Source organism: Microtus pennsylvanicus, chromosome 1 (genome assembly GCF_037038515.1).
Source record: "Microtus pennsylvanicus isolate mMicPen1 chromosome 1, mMicPen1.hap1, whole genome shotgun sequence".
NCBI lineage: Eukaryota > Metazoa > Chordata > Mammalia > Rodentia > Cricetidae > Microtus > Microtus pennsylvanicus.
Window position 1 is genome coordinate 90,597,785 of NC_134579.1, and position 17,796 is coordinate 90,615,580.

General features: G+C 39.9%; 1 pseudogene; it reads right to left on the minus strand.

Annotated features, from left to right (window-relative positions):
• Positions 1-8,012: 8,012 nt before the first annotated feature.
• LOC142849931 (phosphoserine aminotransferase pseudogene) lies at positions 8,013-10,044 on the minus strand (annotated as a pseudogene).
• Positions 10,045-17,796: the final 7,752 nt, after the last annotated feature.

The following is a 17,796-nucleotide window of genomic DNA, read 5'->3' on the forward strand; positions in this document are numbered from 1 at the left end:
TTTTTAAAAACCCAATTTAAAAAAAAGAAATGGGAAAAAACTTTATAACTGGCAGTCGGGCAATAGTGTACTCAAGTTATGGCCCTCTGTGCTGAGCAACATTATTCAGGGCAGTTAAATTTCTAATTATTAAGACCATGTGACCGCTTGGAAAATGCTTTGTATAAAAAACATAAACACTTAACTAGGAACCCTGGTCTACAAAGCTGACCTTTTATGGATTGCTGACACTGAGATTAATGAGATCTGTAAACCTAAGCTCTACAATCTTAAAAAACAAGTAGTTGATTCTCCACCTTCTTGATAATTGTCAATCAAAATAACCACAGTCATTAGAAAGGATATTGTCATCAAAACTCAGGTAGAAGAGTAGATCAAACACTTCTGGCATAAGAGAGACTGTTTACAAAACCCCTCATCATCCTTTCTCAGTCAAAGCAATAAAAGGCCCTATGAAAATTTGGCATGTTGACAATGGTCATTGCTAGCCTTAATAATAAATATTAATGCTTGTTAAATATTTCCCAAGTCCATTATATTACTAAGTAAAGTAAATGCCTTTCATATCTTCATATATTATCTTTGTACAAATGAAATTAAAGTTTAAAAATCTCTTAAAGACCAAAAAACCAATTTAAATACATTTTATATGCTTTTAGAGCTTACAATGTATTTTGGTCATATTAATTCCTTTCCTCAAACTCCTCCCAGATCTTTCCCCATCTCCCTTCTACCCAGCTTTATATTGTCTCTCACTATTTAAAAACAAAACATACTGTGGAGTCCAGTGCATGCTAGATAAAAATTCTTGAGTGTGAGGCTTGCCCTGGAGTGTGGTTGACAAACCCAGTGTCACCCCATTGAAGAAAACTGGCCTCCCTTCTCTCAACAACTACCAGTTGACAATATCTGCTTGGTTATGGGTAGGACTCTCAGCTTCTCTGCACTAAGATTTTGTCTGGTTTGAGCTTTTTCACTTCGTGTGAATTCTGCCACAGTCTCTGGGAGTTCATATGTGCAGCTGCCATGCTGTGTCTGAAAATGCTGTTTCTTTGAAGTCATCCACTACCTCTGGCTCTTAGACTCTTTCTTCCTTTTATTCTATTTGGATCCCTGAGCCTTGAGGAGTGAGGTATGACATAGACATCCTGGGCAGAGCCGAGCATTTCAAAGTCTCTTCCTCACTTCATGTTGACAAGTTGTAAGTTTTCTTGTTAGTTACAGTCTACCACAAGAAGATGCTTTTCTGATGAGGGTTGGGTCATTAGGAATCTTTTTACTGATATATACATTCAACATATTATCAGTAGTAGGTATTCTCCTGGGACTCATGATTTATGTAGTCTCAGGTTCTTGATATCATTGACCTCATTGTTGGGTACGGGTCCCATCTTATGGAGTGGACTTGAAATTCCCATAACATTTGTGTCACAGTTGCACCACTACTCCACCACTCTTGCATTCTGTGAGCCTAAAAGATCACACACCAGGTAGATGCCCCCTTTTGCCATCCACATCAACTATACTTAAGTCGTTCTGACTCATGGTTGCAACTGAGGAGCAGAAAGCTAAATCTCAAGGTTTCCCTTGGGTAAGACAGGAGACCACAGCTCAGGGATACACAGAGATGACCTCTCTTAGACTCTACCTCTTTCAAGGTCTTACTATCTCTTAATATCTTCAGATTTGTCACCAAGCTTCCAAAATATCAATTTTCATTGGACAAAGTAAAACCAAAACACAGTTTTAAATTTCAATGTTTAATACATATAAATTTTTCCTTAAAAAGTTGTAAGTGTACATGAACAACAATCTTCTCTTCGCAATAAGAGTACCTGGAACTCATGTGTGAAAGTGAAGCACTTTTTTTTTCAAACTCTTCCAAAATGCTAGGATGCTAGGTAGTTGACTGAGCATAGAAAATGGGTTCTAAACAACAACACATCTCTCTCTCTCTCTCTCTCTCTCTCTCTCTGTGTGTGTGTGTGTGTGTGTGTGTGTGTGTCTTAATTTGTGTTTTATTTTTTGTTTGAGACAAAATTTCATTGTGTAGCCCTGTGTAGGGATAAGTCCCACCCCTTAGGGGGCATGTTCACCTCGGGCTAATGTTTACCTATAAATCTGGTGAGCATGCTAGCAGCGCTTGCTTCTGCTTTCCTGGTGTCCGCGGGAACAGTGGTTCTGTAAGTCTATTTCACCATTAAAGCTGTATATATTTTACAATCTGTCTGCATTCGTTTACGCCGTTACAGCCCTGGCTGGCCTAAAACATGCTATGTAGACTCACTCATGAACATTGTGCAAAAATACTAAATAAAATACTGGCAAATTGAATTCAAGAATACACAAGAAACATCAGACACCGTAATCAAGTTGTCTTTATCCCAGAAATGCAGGGATGGTTCAACATACAAAAATCTGTTGACGTATTCCATCATAAAAAGAAACTGAAAAGTAAAAACCACTTGATCATCTCATTAGATGACATCTACAGCATAACCCCCACATCTAAGTCTCAAGAAACATTGAGGAAAAGGAAACAGTAATATTGTAAGAGTCAGAAGACTAGGAAGTCTGCTGTGAGATGGTGTCTCCTAGAAATGCTAGGAAAGCCACATGCATGAAATGGCAACAATATAGTGACCTAAACAAGATCTGAACACTGACATCACCAATAGACATATGGATGGAAAAAAATCTCACAAGACTTCAACCCTAGATGATTATCTATAGCCAATTAATAACTGCTGAGAGAAAGAGTTCTTCTCTAAGGATGAGTCCCTTAATTGATTGTCCAAAACCAAGTGATCGGCCCTGAAAATATACAAACAAGCCACATTAAATGGACTAAGCAGATTATTTTCATATATTTCTGCTTATATATGTGTAACAATAATAATTTTAAAAAGACCATGTTAAAAAAAACATGTTATTGAGATGTGATGGTGACATGGGAGGAACTAGAGGGAGGAGAAGGAAGATGATATAATTTTATTTTATTTTTTTTCTGTTCTCTTTATTATTATTATATTTATAAAAAGAAAACAAACTATCTTTTTCATTTTACATACCAATTCCAGATCCCTCTCCCTCCTCTCTTCCCATTCCCTCCACCTACCTCCCCAACCCACACCAGATCCACTCCTCAGAGCAGGTAAGGCACACTGCTTTGGGGAATGTCCAAGGCCCTCCCTACTATATCTAGGGTGAGCAAGGTATCCATTCAAAGAGAATAGGTTCCAAAAAAGCCAGTACAATCAGTAAGGATAAATCCTGGTGCCACTACCAGTGGCCCTGCAGTCTCCCCTAGCCATACTACTGTCACTCACACCCAGAGGGACAAGTTTGGACCTATGCTGGTTCCCTCCCTGTCTGGCTGGAGTTGGTGAGCCCCCATTAGCTCAGGTAAGCTGTTCCAGTAGATGCGTCCATCATGGTATGGACCCCTCTGCTCACATTCTTACTCCTCCCAAACTTCAACTAGACTTTGGGAGCTAAGTCCAGTGCTATGATGCAGGTCTCTGCCTCTGTTTCCATCAGTTGCTGGATAAAGGTTGTATGGTGAAATTTAGGATGTTCATCAGTCTGATTACAGGGCAAGGCCAGTTCAGGCATGCTCTCCTCTATTGCTTAGGGTCTTAAAGAGGATCACCAATTACACATTACTAATACTAGGAGACTTCAACATGCCAGTCTCCCCAATGGGCAGTCCTACCAAGCACAAAACTAATGGTAATAAGAGAACTAACAGATGTCATGACTCAAATGGACTTAACAGACATCTCCAGAACATTCCAACAAAATACAAAAGAATATACCTTATTCTTTTTTTTTTCTAACTTCTTTTTTTATGTATTTTTTTATTGATAAAAGGAAAATAAAGAAAAGAAAGAAAAAAAAAACAAATTTCCACCTCCTCCCAGCCTCCCATTTCCCTCCCCCTCCTCCCATTCTTCTCCCCCTCCTCCCACCCCTCTCCCCTTCCCCCCACTTTTCTCCCCCTCCCTCTCCAGTCCAAAGAGCAGTCAGGGTTCCCTGCCCTGTGGTAAGTCCTAGGTCCTCCCCCCTCCGTCCATATCTAGGAAGGTGAACATCCAAACTGGCTAGGTTCCCACCAAGCCAGCACATTGCGTTGGATCAAAACCGCGTGCCACTGTCCTTGGCGTCTCATCAGCCCTCTAAGTTCGTCATGTTCAGAGAGTCCAGTTTTATCCCATGCTTTTTTTGGTAACAGTCCAGCTGGCCTTGGTGAGCTCCCAGTAGATCAGCTCCACTGTCTCAGTGGGTGGGTGCACCCCTCGTGGTCCCGACTTCTTTGCTCATGTTCTCCCTCCTTCTGCTCCTCCTTGGGACCTTGGGAGCTCTATCCAGTGTTCCAGTGTGGGTCTCTGTCTCTATCTCCATCCATCGCCAGATGAAAGTTCTAGGATGATATGCATGATATTCGTCAGTATTGCTCAAGGATAGGGTCATTTCAGGTTCCCTATCCTCAGCTGCCCAAGGAACTAACTGGGGGCCTCAGCTTGGGCACCTGGGATCCCCTCTAGGGTCAAGTCTCCTGCCCATCCTAAAGTGGGTCCTTTAACTAAGAAATGGGGTTCCGTGCTCCCCTATCCAACCTTCCTTTATCCCGATCCTCCTGTTTCCCCAAGTCCCCCCTCCTTTCCTTCTACCTTTTATCTCCCCATCTCCCCTTACCCCCATCCCACCCCACCCCCAACATCCCACTTTTCTCCCCGGCAATTTTGTATACTTCCCTTATCCAAGAGGATAACTATATGTTTTTCCTTGGGTTCACCTTCTTACTTAGCTTCTTTAGATTCGCCTATTGTAGACTCCGTGGCCCATATTTATGGCTAGAAACCAATTATGAGTGAGTACATCCCATGTTCATCTTTTTGGGTCTTGGATACCTCACTCAGGATAGTGTTTTCTATTTCCATCCATTTGCATGCAAAATTTGAGAAGTCATTGTTTTTTACCGCAGCGTAGTACTCTAATGTGTATATATTCCATACTTTCTTCATCCATTCTTCCATTGAAGGGCATCTAGGTTGTTTCCAGGTTCTGGCTATTACAAATAATACTGCTATGAACATAGTTGAACAAATGCTTTTGACATATGATAGAGCATCTCTTGGGTAAATTCCCAAGAGTGGTATTGCTGGGTCGAGGGGTAGGTTGATCCCGAATTTCCTGAGAAACCGAAACACTGACTTCCACAGTGGTTGCACAAGATTGCATTCCCACCAGCAATGGATGAGTGTACCCCTTCCTCCACAGCCTCTCCAACAAAGGCTATCCTTGGTGTTTTTGACTTTAGCCATTCTGACAGGTGTAAGATGATATCTCAAAGTTGTTTTGATTTGCATTTCCCTGATCGCTAAGGAGGTTGAGCATGACCTTAAGTGTCTTTTGGCCATTTGAACTTCTTCTGTTGAGAATTCTCTGTTCAGTTCAGTGCCCCACTTTTTAATTGGGTTAATTAGCCTTTTAAAGTCTAGTTTCTTGAGTTCTCTATGTATTTTGGAGATCAGACCTTTGTCTGTTGTGGGGTTGGTGAAGATCTTCTCCCAGTCAGTAGGTTGCCTTTGTATCTTAGTGACAGTGTCCTTTGCTTTACAGAAGCTTCTCAGTTTTAGTAGGTCCCATTTATTCAATGTTGCCCTTAATGTCTGTGCTTCTGGGGTTATACCTAAGAAGCGATCACCTGTGCCCATCTGTTGTAGGGTATTTCCCACTTTCTCTTCTATCAGGTTCAGTGTTATCGGGCTGATATTGAGGTCTTTAATCCATTTGGACTTGAGTTTTGTGCACGGTGATAGATATGGGTCTATTTTCATTCTTCTACAGGTTGACATCCAGTTGTGCCAGCACCATTTGTTGAAGATGCTTTCTTTCTTCCATTGTATACTTTTAGCTCCTTTATCGAAAATGAGGTATTCATAGGTTTGTGGGATTAAATCCGGGTCTTCTATACGATTCCATTGGTCGACTTCTCTGTTTTTATGCCAGTACCACCCTGTTTTCATTACTGTAGCTCTGTAATAGAGTTTGAAGTCAGGGATGGTAATGCCTCCAGACAATCCTTTATTGTATAGGATTGTTTTGGCTATCCTGGGTTTTTTGTTTTTCCATATTAAGTTGATTATTGTCCTCTCCAGATCTGTGAAGAATTTTGATGGGATCTTGATGGGGATTGCATTGAATCTATAAATTGCCTTTGGTAGAATTGCCATTTTTACTATGTTGATCCTCCCAATCCAAGAGCAAGGGATGTCCATCCATTTTTTGGTATCCTCATCAATTTCTTTCTTCAATGCCTTAAAGTTCTTATCAAATAGATCTTTCACTTCCTTGGTTAGATTTACCCCAAGATATTTTATGCTGTTTGTGGCTATCGTGAATGGAGAAGCTTCTCTGATTTCCCTCTCTGCTTCCATATCCTTTGTGTATAAGAGGGCGACTGATTTTTTGGAGTTGATCTTGTATCCTGCCACATTACTAAAGCTGTTTATCAGCTGTAAAATTTCTTTGGTGGAGTTTTGGGGGTCGCTTATGTACACTATCATATCATCTGCGAATAACGAAAGTTTAACTTCTTCCTTTCCAATTCGAATCCCCTTGATCCCATTATGTTGTCTTATTGCTATTGCTAGAACTTCCAGCACTATATTGAAGAGGTATGGTGAAAGTGGACAGCCTTGTCGTGTTCCTGAGTTAAGCAGGATGGCTTTGAGTTTCTCTCCGTTTAATTTGATGTTAGCTGTCGGTTTGCTGTATATAGCTTTTATTATATTTAGGTATGACCCTTGTATCCCTAATCTCTCCAAGACTTTTAACATAAATGGATGTTGAATTTTGTCAAATGCTTTTTCAGCATCTAATGAAATGATCATATGGTTTTTTTCTTTCAGTTTGTTTATATGCTGGATTACATTGATAGATTTTCGTATGTTGAACCAGCCCTGCATCTCAGGAATGAAGCCTACTTGATCATAATGGATAATTTTTCGGATGTGTTCTTGGATTCGGTTTGCCAGTATTTTGTTGAGGATTTTTGCGTCGATATTCATGAGTGAGATCGGCCTGTAATTCTCTTTCCTGGTTGGGTCTTTGTGTGGTTTTGGTATCAGAGTAACTGTAGCTTCATAAAAGGAATTTGGTAGTGACCCTTCTGTTTCTATATTGTGGAATACATTGAGGAGAATAGGAATTAGGTCTTCTTGGAAGTTCTGGTAGAATTCTGCATTGAACCCATCTGGCCCTGGGCTTTTTTTGGTAGGGAGGTTTTTGATAACAGCTTCTAATTCTTCGCGACTTACAGGTCTGTTTAGATTGTTCACCTGGTCCTGGTTTAATTTTGGTAAATGGTATTTATCTAAAAAAGTGTCCATTTCTTTTACATTTTCCAGTTTAGTGGCATACAGGCTTTTGTAGTAAGATCTAATGACTCTCTGAATTTCCTCTGTGTTTGTGGTTTTGTCCCCCTTTTCATTCCTGATCTTATTAATTTGCGTGTTCTCTCTCTGCCGTTTGATTAGTTTGGATAGGGGTTTATCAATCTTGTTGATTTTCTCCAGGAACCAGCTTTTTGTTTCATTGATTCTTTGGACTGTTTTCTGTGTTTCTATTTTGTTGATTTCAGCCCTCAGTTTGATTATTTCCAATCTTCTACTCCTCCTAGGTGAGTCTGCTTCTTTTTTTTCTAGAGCTTTCAGATGGGCTGTTAAGTCTTCAATATGTGCTTTCTCTGTTTTCTTTAAGTGGGCACTTAGTGCGATGAACTTTCCTCTTAGCACTGATTTCATAGTGTCCCATAAGTTTGAGTATGTTGTTTCTTTATTTTCATTGAATTCAAGGAAGACTTTAATTTCTTTCTTTATTTCTTCCTTAATCCAGGTATGGTTCAGTAGTTGACTGTTCAGTTTCCATGAGTTTGTAGGCTTTCTGGGGATAGCATTGTTGTTGAATTCTAACTTTAATCCATGGTGATCTGATAAGACGCAGGTGGTTAATGTTCTTCACATAGTCAACAGAAAACACTAACAACATATGAACCATGGGGAAAGACCTCAGCAAAGATCTGGAATGTACGGTATTGTCCTGGTCAAACTACACAACAGCCATGTGAACACAATTCACGGGGATGGGAGGGTAACTGAGCTTTGTTAACAGCCTAACCGGAAAGCAAACAAGCAACCATTTCTTCTACTTGTGTCCAGGATAAGAAATGTGAATCGTGGAACTTCTAGATCTTTCTTAGAAAGCGGCTTTAGAAGGGAGTCGGTAAGAGGGTGCAACTGCCCACAGCAGGGGACAGTCATGCACAAAGTCATGGGCTGAACAAACACTAAAAGCATCGACAGAACTGTCTCATTAGAAATACAAAGGCATAGATATAAATTGTACGGTATTAAAATCAGACCCACTATGTAAGCACTCATAGCGTATGTCACTTTTATCTTGCTATGAGAATAGCACAGATTCAAAATGCTCGCTGTTGACTTTAACCAAGAGCTACAGAACCCAGAAAACTCACTGCTGTCAGATCCAGCACATGCACTCCAACCTCCTTGGGGTATGCTCCTGTGAACCCAAAAATAACTAATCAATTCGGCAGAACAAAGTCCGAGGCTAGGACTGCGATCCACCTAGGGAACGAAGCCAGGCTGGATTCGTTAGAAAAGCAACAGGAAAGCTTTGAAAGTGCCTCCGGGTCAAGTCAAAATGAAGGTGGCCATCAGCTGGGAGTCCCATCAGCTCTGCAGAGCCCTGGATGGTTAGGTGTTATTCTTTGAAGAAGAGTCTGTGTTAAGCATGTACTAGGGGAAATCCACATCTGTTACTGTAGCCGATCTGAAGGTACTCTGAACGCCGCATGGTGCTCACAGCATGGAGCTGGTCACGCTCACAGCTGATGCATCTCCAAGAAGTTCTTCATGAAGGCAGCCAGCTTCTCAACATCTTCAATGGTGACAGCATTATACAGAGAGGCACGGATGCCTCCCACTGACCTGTGCCCCTTCAAGGAGATCATGTTGAGTTCCACTGCCTTATCAAGAAACCGCTTCTCTAAAGCTTCATCTCCTTTGGCATTGCCAATGCGAAATGGAATATTCATCCTGCTTCTATTCTGGCGCTCCACTGGACATACATAAAATCCTTGAGAATTGTCAATTATCTCATAAATCATTCGGGATTTGATGGCGCTGAGCTTCTCCATGGCTGCGGCTCCACCATTGTTCTTGATCCATTCCAGGACCATGCCCATGACGTAGATGCTGAAACACGGAGGTGTGTTATACAAAGAGTTGTTGCCAGCCTGCACTTTGTATTCAAGGACTGAAGGACACTCTCTGAGGGCGAACCCCAGCAGGTCATCACGGACGATCACCACCGTCACCCCAGCAGAGCCAACATTCTTTTGAGCACCAGCAAAAATCACACCAAACTTGGAAACGTCCACTGGCCTGGATAAGAAGTTTGAGGACATGTCACAGACCAGCACGGCTCCCTTGACGTCAGGTATGAAGTCGAACTCCACCCCGTGCACAGTCTCGTTTGCACAGAAGTACACGTAGGAGGCGTCCGGGTTGAGGTTCCAGGTGCTTGGGTCTGGAATCTTTGTATAACTTCCGAGTTTAGGGTGGACGACATTCACAGTCCCAAACTTCTTGGCTTCTTCTGCAGCCTTAGCTGACCAAGCTCCGGTCACCACGTAGTCAGCACACCTTCCAGCTTTCAGGCCAATCAGATTTAAGGGGACAGCACTGAACTGGCCAGACCCACCTCCTTGCACAAAGATCACCTTGTAGTTGTTGGGAACATCTAGTAATTCCCTCACAAGATTCTCTGTGTTGTTAATAATCTTGGCAAAATCTGATGACCTGTGACTCATTTCAAGCACACTGATGCCGAGTCCTTTGTAGTCTAGTAGCTGCTTCTGTATCTCTAACAACACCGAGTGTGGCAGCTTGGCAGGCCCGGGCCCAAAGTTAACCACTTGCTTGGCGGCGTCCATGGTGCTGAGGCGACAACGGGGGAAGTCAATATACCTTATTCTTACCACCTCGTGAAGTCTTGCCTAGAATTGACCACATACTCAGTAACAAACCTCAACAAATACAAAAATTGGAATAAACCAATGTATCTTATCAGATCACCATGGTTTAAAACTAGAAGTCAACAACAGTACTAATTCCATAAAAACCACAAACACATGGAAATTAAACAATGCTCACCTGAATCATCAATGGGTCAAGGAAGAAAAAAGGGGGTAAATTAAAGACTTCCTAAAATTCAATGAAAATGACCACACAAGATACCCAACTTTATGGGATACAATGAAAGCAGTGTTAAGAGGCAAGTTCAGGGCTGGAGAGATGGCTCAGAGGCTAAGAGCACTGACTGCTCTTCCAGAGGTCATGAGTTCAATTCCCAGCAACCACATGATGGCTCACAACCATCTGTAATGAGATCTGGTGCCCTCTTCTGGTGTGTGTGAAGCAGAATGTTGTACACATAATAAATAAATAAATTAAAAAAAAAAAGAGTGCTTACTGCTTTTGAAGAGGACCTGGGTTTTTCCCCCAGCACCTCTATCATGGCTCAAAACCTTAAAAAAAAAAAAAAAGAGGCAAGTTCATAGCACTAAATGCTTATGGAAAAAGCTAGAAAACCCCCACACTAGTGAATTAAGAGAACATTTGAAAACTTTAGAACAAAAGGAAGCAAACTCACCTAAGAGAACTAGATGGCAGGTAATAATCAAATTGAGAGCTGAAATCAACAAAATAGAAACAAAGAAAATAATACAAAGAATCAATGAGAGAAAGAGTTGGTTCTTTGAGAAAATCAACAAAATAGACAAACCTTTATCCAAACTAATCAAAAGGCAGAGTCAGAATATTCAAATTAAAAAAAATCAGAAATGAAAAGGGGGACATAACAACAGACATGGAGGGAATACAGAGAATCATCAGGTCATATTTTGAAAACCTGTACTTCACAAAATTGGAAAACTTAAAGGAAATGGACAAATTTCTGGGTAATTATCACTTACCAAAATTAAATCAAGACAAGATAAGCAAATTAAACAGACCTATAACTGCTGAAGAAATAGAAACAGTCATTAAAAGTCTCCCAACCAAAAAAGCCCATGACCTGATAGCTTCAGCTCAGAATTCTACAAGACTTTCAATGAAGAACTAATATCAATACTCCTCAAATTATTTCACACAATAGAAACAGAAGGAACATTGCCAAACTCTTTTATGAGGCTACAATTACCCTGATACCCAAACCACAGAAAGACATTACTAAGAAAGAGAATTATAGACCCATCTCACTCATGAACATTGATGCAAAAATACTAAATAAAATACTGGCAAATCAAATCCAAGAACACATCAGAAAAATCATCCACCCTGATCAAGTCAGCTTCACCACAGAATATCAGAGATGGTTCAGCATATGAAAATCTGCCAACATAACCCACCATATAAACAAGCTGATTTAAATTTGGTAAATGGTATTTATCTAAAAACAAGTCCATTTCTTTTACATTTTCCAACTTTGTGGCATATAAGCTTTTGAAGTAAGATCTAATGATGCTCTGAATTTCCTCAGTGTCTGTTGTTATGTCCCCCTTTCATTTCTGGTGGGTGATTTATCCAGAGTCTTTCTTCTTTCTCAGTGCTCCAGGAACTCTTGGATCATGGTGGGCCTGGAGGATTTGGGAGATCCTAAGTGATAAATAGGACCAGAGTAATGAGAAAGAAATGAGTGTCAGAAACACCTCAGTGTGGGGAGAAGTTAAAAGAGGCAAGCAGTATCAAAAGGTTGTTGATTGGCATAAGCAGTCATTTACACTTCTCAGGTTAATTCTTTTCCATTTCTATTTTACAGGCATGAAGACACAAGTCTAGGAATACCAGAGACCATATACATTTGCTATTCTTCATGCCAAATCTTTATATCTGATCTTGTTAATTTGCATGTTCTCTCTCTTCCTTTTGATTAGTTTTGGATAAAGGTTTGTCAATCTTGTTGACTTTGGCAAAGAACCAGATCTTTGTTTCATTGATTCTTTGGATTGTTTTCTGTGTTTCTATTTTGTTGATTTGAGCCCTCAGTTTGATTGTTTCCTGTCTTCTACTACTCCTGGGTAAGTCTGCTTATTTTTTTCTAGAGTTTTCAGCTGTGCTGTTAAGTCTCTAATGTGAGCTTTCTCCATTTTTTTTAATGTTGGCACTTAGTGTTATGAACTTTCCTCTTAGCACTAGTTTCATAGTGTCCCATAGTTTGGGTATATTGTGTCTTTATTTTCATTGAATTCAAGGAAGACCTTAATTTCTTTATTTTTTCCCTGACCCAGTGGTGGTTCAGTAGTTGACTTTTCAGTTTCCATGAGTATGTAGGCTTTCTGGGGGTAGAATTATTGTTAAATTCTAACTTTATTCTATGGTGATCCAATAAGACACAGTACTTTTTTATAACCGTGGAAGTTTGCTTTGTTACTGAGTATGTGGTCAATTTTCGAGAAGGTTCCATGAGATACTGAGAAGAAGGTATATTCTTTTCTATTTGGGTGGAATATTCTATAGATGTCTGTTAAGTCCATTTGATTCATTACCTCCATTAATTCTCTTATTTCTCTTTTAGGTTTCTGTCTGATTGACCTGTCCATTGGTGAGAGAGGAGTGTTGAAGTCTCCTACTATTAGAGTGTGGGGTTTGATGTATGCCTTGAGTTCTAATAATGTTTCTTTTACATAAGTGGTTGCTTTTATATTAGGAGCATAGATATGTATGCATTGAGTTCTAATAATGTTTCTTTTACATAAGTGGGTGCTTTTATATTATGGGCATAGATATTCAGGATTGAGACTTCATCCTGATGAATTGTTCCTGTTATGAGTATAAAGTGTCCATCTCCATCTCTTCTGATTGATTTTAGTTTTTAGTCAATTTTGTTAGATATTAGTATAGCCACACCTGCTTGTTTCTTAGGTCCATTTGATCAAAAAAACTTTTCCCAACCCTTTACTCTGAGTAAATGTCTGTATTTGTAGTTGAGGTGTGTTTCTTGTAAACACCAGATGTTGGATCCTGTTTTCACATCCAATCTTAGCCTGTGCGTTTTTATAGGTGAATTGAGTCCATTGATATTAAGTGATATTAATGACCAGTGGTTGTTAACTCCAGTCACTTTTTTAATAGTAGGGTTTGTGTGTTTCCCTTCTTTGAGTTGTGCTGGTGAAGGGTCACTAGATGTCTGAGCTATTGTGGGCATTGTTAGATTCCTTGGGTTGTGATTTTCCTTCTATTACTTTCTGTAAGGCTGGATTTGTGGCTACGTGTTGTTTAAATTTGTTTTTATCCTGGAATATTTTGTTTTCTCCATTGATGGTGAATGAAAGCTTGGCTGGGTATAGTAGTCTGGGCTTGCATCCATGGTCTCCTAGTTTTTGCAGTACATCTATCCAGGACCTTCTGGCTTTCATGGTTTCCATAGAGAAGTCAGGTGTAAGTCTGATAGGTTTACCTTTATAAGTTACTCGACATTTTTCCATTGTAGTTCTTAATATTCTTTCTTTATTCTGTATGTTTTGTGTTTTGATTATTATATGGCGAGGGGATTTTTTTGATCCAGTCTATTCAGTGTTCTGTATGCTTCTTGAACCTTCATAAGAATATCCTTCTTTAGGTTGGGAAAGTTTTCTTCTATAATTTTGTTGAATATATTTTCTGGTCCTTTGAGCTGTAATTCTTCTTCTTCTTCTACCCCTATTATTCTTAGGTTTGGTCTTTTAATTGTGTCCCAGATTTTCTGGATGTTTTGTGATGAAAATTTGTTGGATTTGCTGTTTTCTTTGATCTGTGCATTTATTTTCTCTACAGTGTCTTCAGCATCTGAGATTCTTTCTTCTATCTCTTGTATTCTGTTGCTTATGCTTGTCTCTGTAGTCTCTGTTTGTTTACCTAGATTTTCCATATCTAGCCGTCCCTCAGTTTGTGTTTTCTTCATTGCCTCCCTTTTATTTTTCAAGTCTTGAACTGTTTCCATTATCTGTTTGATTGTTTGTTCTTGGTTTCCTAGGGTATCTGTTAGGGATTTACTCATTTCTTCAAACTTTTTGTTATTCTTCTCATCCATTTCTTTAAGGGAGTTTTTCATATCCTGTTTAAGGGACTCTATCACTTTCATAATGTCTATTTTTTCTCCTTTTTCTGGATTAGGGTGTTCAAGTCTTCCTGTTGTATGTTCGCTGGGTTCTGGTGTTATCATGTTGTTTTTCAGATTGTTGGAGGAATTCTTGCATTGGTGCCTGCCAGTCTCTTCCTTCCAATGCTCTCCGATGGATCTTCGTGTACAGGATCAGGGCCACTTGCTAGCCAGGACCTAGCTTGCTGTGTGCAGACTTAGTGAAACAAAGGAACTCCTGCCCAGTTGCACTCACCACCCTGTTACAGCCCCAAAACATGCTGAGCTGGGGGATCTTATGACCCCTAAGAAGGGAAAGGGTGCCTGGGAGCAAGCTGGGATGAGATAGGAAGAGAGAGGTAGTAGCCAGGGAGAGAAGCCCCTGCAGAATGACCCGAAATGTCATGTCTTAAACTATTTTTTTCACTTGTTTGATTGGTTTTCTTGAGTTTCTTTAAGAGATTTATTGATTTCTTTCAATTATCTTTTTGTCTTTTCCTCCATTTATTTAATGGAGATTTACATATCCTCTTTAAGGGCCTCTATCATTTTCATAAAGTTATTTTTAAGGTCATTTTCTTCTGCTTCATCTCTGTTGGAATGTTCAGGTCTTGCTGTTGTAGAACCACTATTTTCTGGTATTGCCGTATTGTGTTTTATGTTGTTGAATATATTCTTACACTGAGTTCTAACCATCTATTCCTCCAGTTGTTGTTGGTGAGGCTTTTGGCTCCAATGGTCACTCTTCTTCCAGTGTAGACAGGGCCTGTAGCTCTGGTGGCTGATGATGCAGCAGAAGATGGTTGGAATTGGCGGGAAAGATGTTTCTGCCTGGTTGCTGCGGATTGCAATAGGTGGAGGTGAGGCACAGGATATGTCCCTGGGGGATAGGCATGAGAGCACAGGACTCATAAACTCACCTCTTCCTCCAGGTGTAGGTGAGGCCTATGCCCCTTCTTTTTTTTTAACTGGGAAAATTCCTTTTTATGTTTCTTTTCTTTTCCTCTTTTCTACCAGGAAGAATCCTTTTTTAATTTCTCTCTTTTTTTTTTGTCTCTAGAGTTTGTCCATTTGTATACTTAATTCTTACAGCTGTGCAGCTGGTGTTTCAACCTTTTGCATCTCTAAGTCCTTTTCACCTAAAGAAGGAAAAGGAGGTTTATCTGCATTATCTGGACCCTCATCACTTTCTTCTTCCTCTGAAACAACATTCCTGTTTTCCTGTGAAGAAACAGTCTCTGCTGACTGACAATTGCTAGCATGAATGTTTTCCTATTTACTTCCCCAATTCTACTTAACATGAAGTTTTCTGTGATTCCTCACTCTGCAGTGGATCCAGAGCATTTGAGATCAAATTACATAAAGAGCAAATCTTGACTCCTCTCTGGGATGTATAGGCTCCTCTCTCAGATGAACTCATTAGGTTCTCAACACTGGCTTCCATACCACTAGTTTTCATTGAACATAGGAAGTTGCATGAGACCAATAGCAATGTTTGTTAACTAATACCAAAAGTTCTGTAAACTGTTTTTCTCTCACATTCACTCCATTTCCTTTTAACAAACACTAAAATACCAGCATATTGCTACTCCTGAGATGGGGAAATCCCCAAGTCCTGATCCTATCCTGAAGACCTGCCTGTTCTGAGCATACTGTACCTGCAGTGTCCATACCTCTCTCATCTATGAACCCACAACACTGAGCACCAAATGTTGGTGCTTCCTATTGTGTGGGATGTTCAAAGGAAAGAAACCCCAGAATTTAATTTGGGGCTCTCTGGCAGCAGTGAGGAACAGTTTCTGTGAACTGAACCTCAAACCTCTGTTTAGAAGCATAGTTATTGATTCTACACAAAGGTTGTGTTTGGGGTGCAACAAGTTCTTCATGCCAAAATCCCATTGAGCTATACTATAGGTTCCCCCCCCCAAAAAATCATTACACCCATGCAGTTTCAGTCCTAATTGTGCATTGTTTGTGGTACTCAATAATTCAAGTCCTCCAAGTGTGCCTGGATAGTCTTGTGACTAAAGTCATGCAACAGATGGAACCACCCTCTTTGGGAAAACAACTCTATAAATCACAGAAAATAATCACTGTTCTCTAGTATGATTTCTTCAAGGTCTAGGAACCTTCAATAAACAACTAATACATTCTGCTATTACCCTACATACAGTAAGAAACAAACATCCTTTTTATTCTAATGTTTAGCCGAGATACAATATCTCTACAAGATTCCCACTATGAACTATTATGCCTTTAAGTGACTCATTGTGTCTTCAATGACATCACCTGTCACTTTACAAAAACTCCATGTGATTAGACTCCCTAGGTTGGACTGGGACTTCCTGTGACAACATGTTGTATAACCAGAGTGAGGGTCATGTAACATTGGGATCAAAGTCCAAATTTTGGTCTCTCACTTCAGAACCTGGCTTGATTTAATCAGCTGTCTTCCCAACACAGGTTGTTTGATGGTCAAACACCTGTGTTAGCTATCATGGACACTGAGATGATTAAAAAATGTACTAGTGAAGGAATGCTATTCTGTGTTTGCAAACCGACAGGAAGGTAACTTTAATTTAAAAAATTTAAAAAATTACTTTTGTTATTTTTATTTATCTTTATAGATGTATATCTTTATGAGTGAATGTCATATGTATGTAGGTTCATGTGGAGACCAGAAAAGGGGTTGAGAGCCCCTGGAGCTTGTGTACCAAGCAAATGGAGGGGCCTGATATGGGTGTTGGGAACTGATTAACAAGCACCCTTAACTGTTGAACTATCACCCAAGCTTCCCCATTTAATAATACAAATCATTATATTTTAATCATTGGATTTATTTTTTTTTGATTGTTTTGGATTTTCAGAGACAGGGTTTCTCTGTGTAGCCCTGACTGTCCTGGAACTCACTCTGTAGACCAGGCTGTCCTTGAACTCATAGAGATTTGCCTTCATTTGCCTCCTGAGTGTTGGGATTAAGTACATGAACTGCCACCTCCTCACTACTTACTAAATTTAAAAAGAAAATAAATATAGATTCATGTGGCTTCCACAATAATGTACAAGCAGGGTCTAGACATTCATTTTGCTAATTAGGAAGTGTAAATGTACTATATTATTGTGATCCAGTTTTAAATGGACACTGTTGTCATCTAGATTGTGTTTACATTTCCTATTCACAGGTCCTTTCTTGTGTCTGTGTACAGTTTATCACAGGTCTAGATTTGTGTGTTGATGAACACTCAGAATACAGAGCTGCCCCTTAACCTGCATAAAAACTAAGAAAAAATGATGTGGGTTTTCCCTCTGTATGCTGTGATTACCTTTAATGAGTACAGAAACTGCTTTGGACATATTGCAGGGCAGAAGTTAGGTAGGTGGGGAAAACTAAACTGAATGCTGGGAGAAAGAAGGAGGAGTCAGACGAGAAGCCATATAGCCCTGCCAGAGAGAGACACTGGTTGGAATCTTGCCAGGAAGCCACAGCCACATGGCCATACACAAATTACTAGAAATGGGTTAAATTTATATGTAAGAGTTAGCCAATAGGAAGTTAGAGCAGTGATTTAATAAACATAGTTTCTGTGT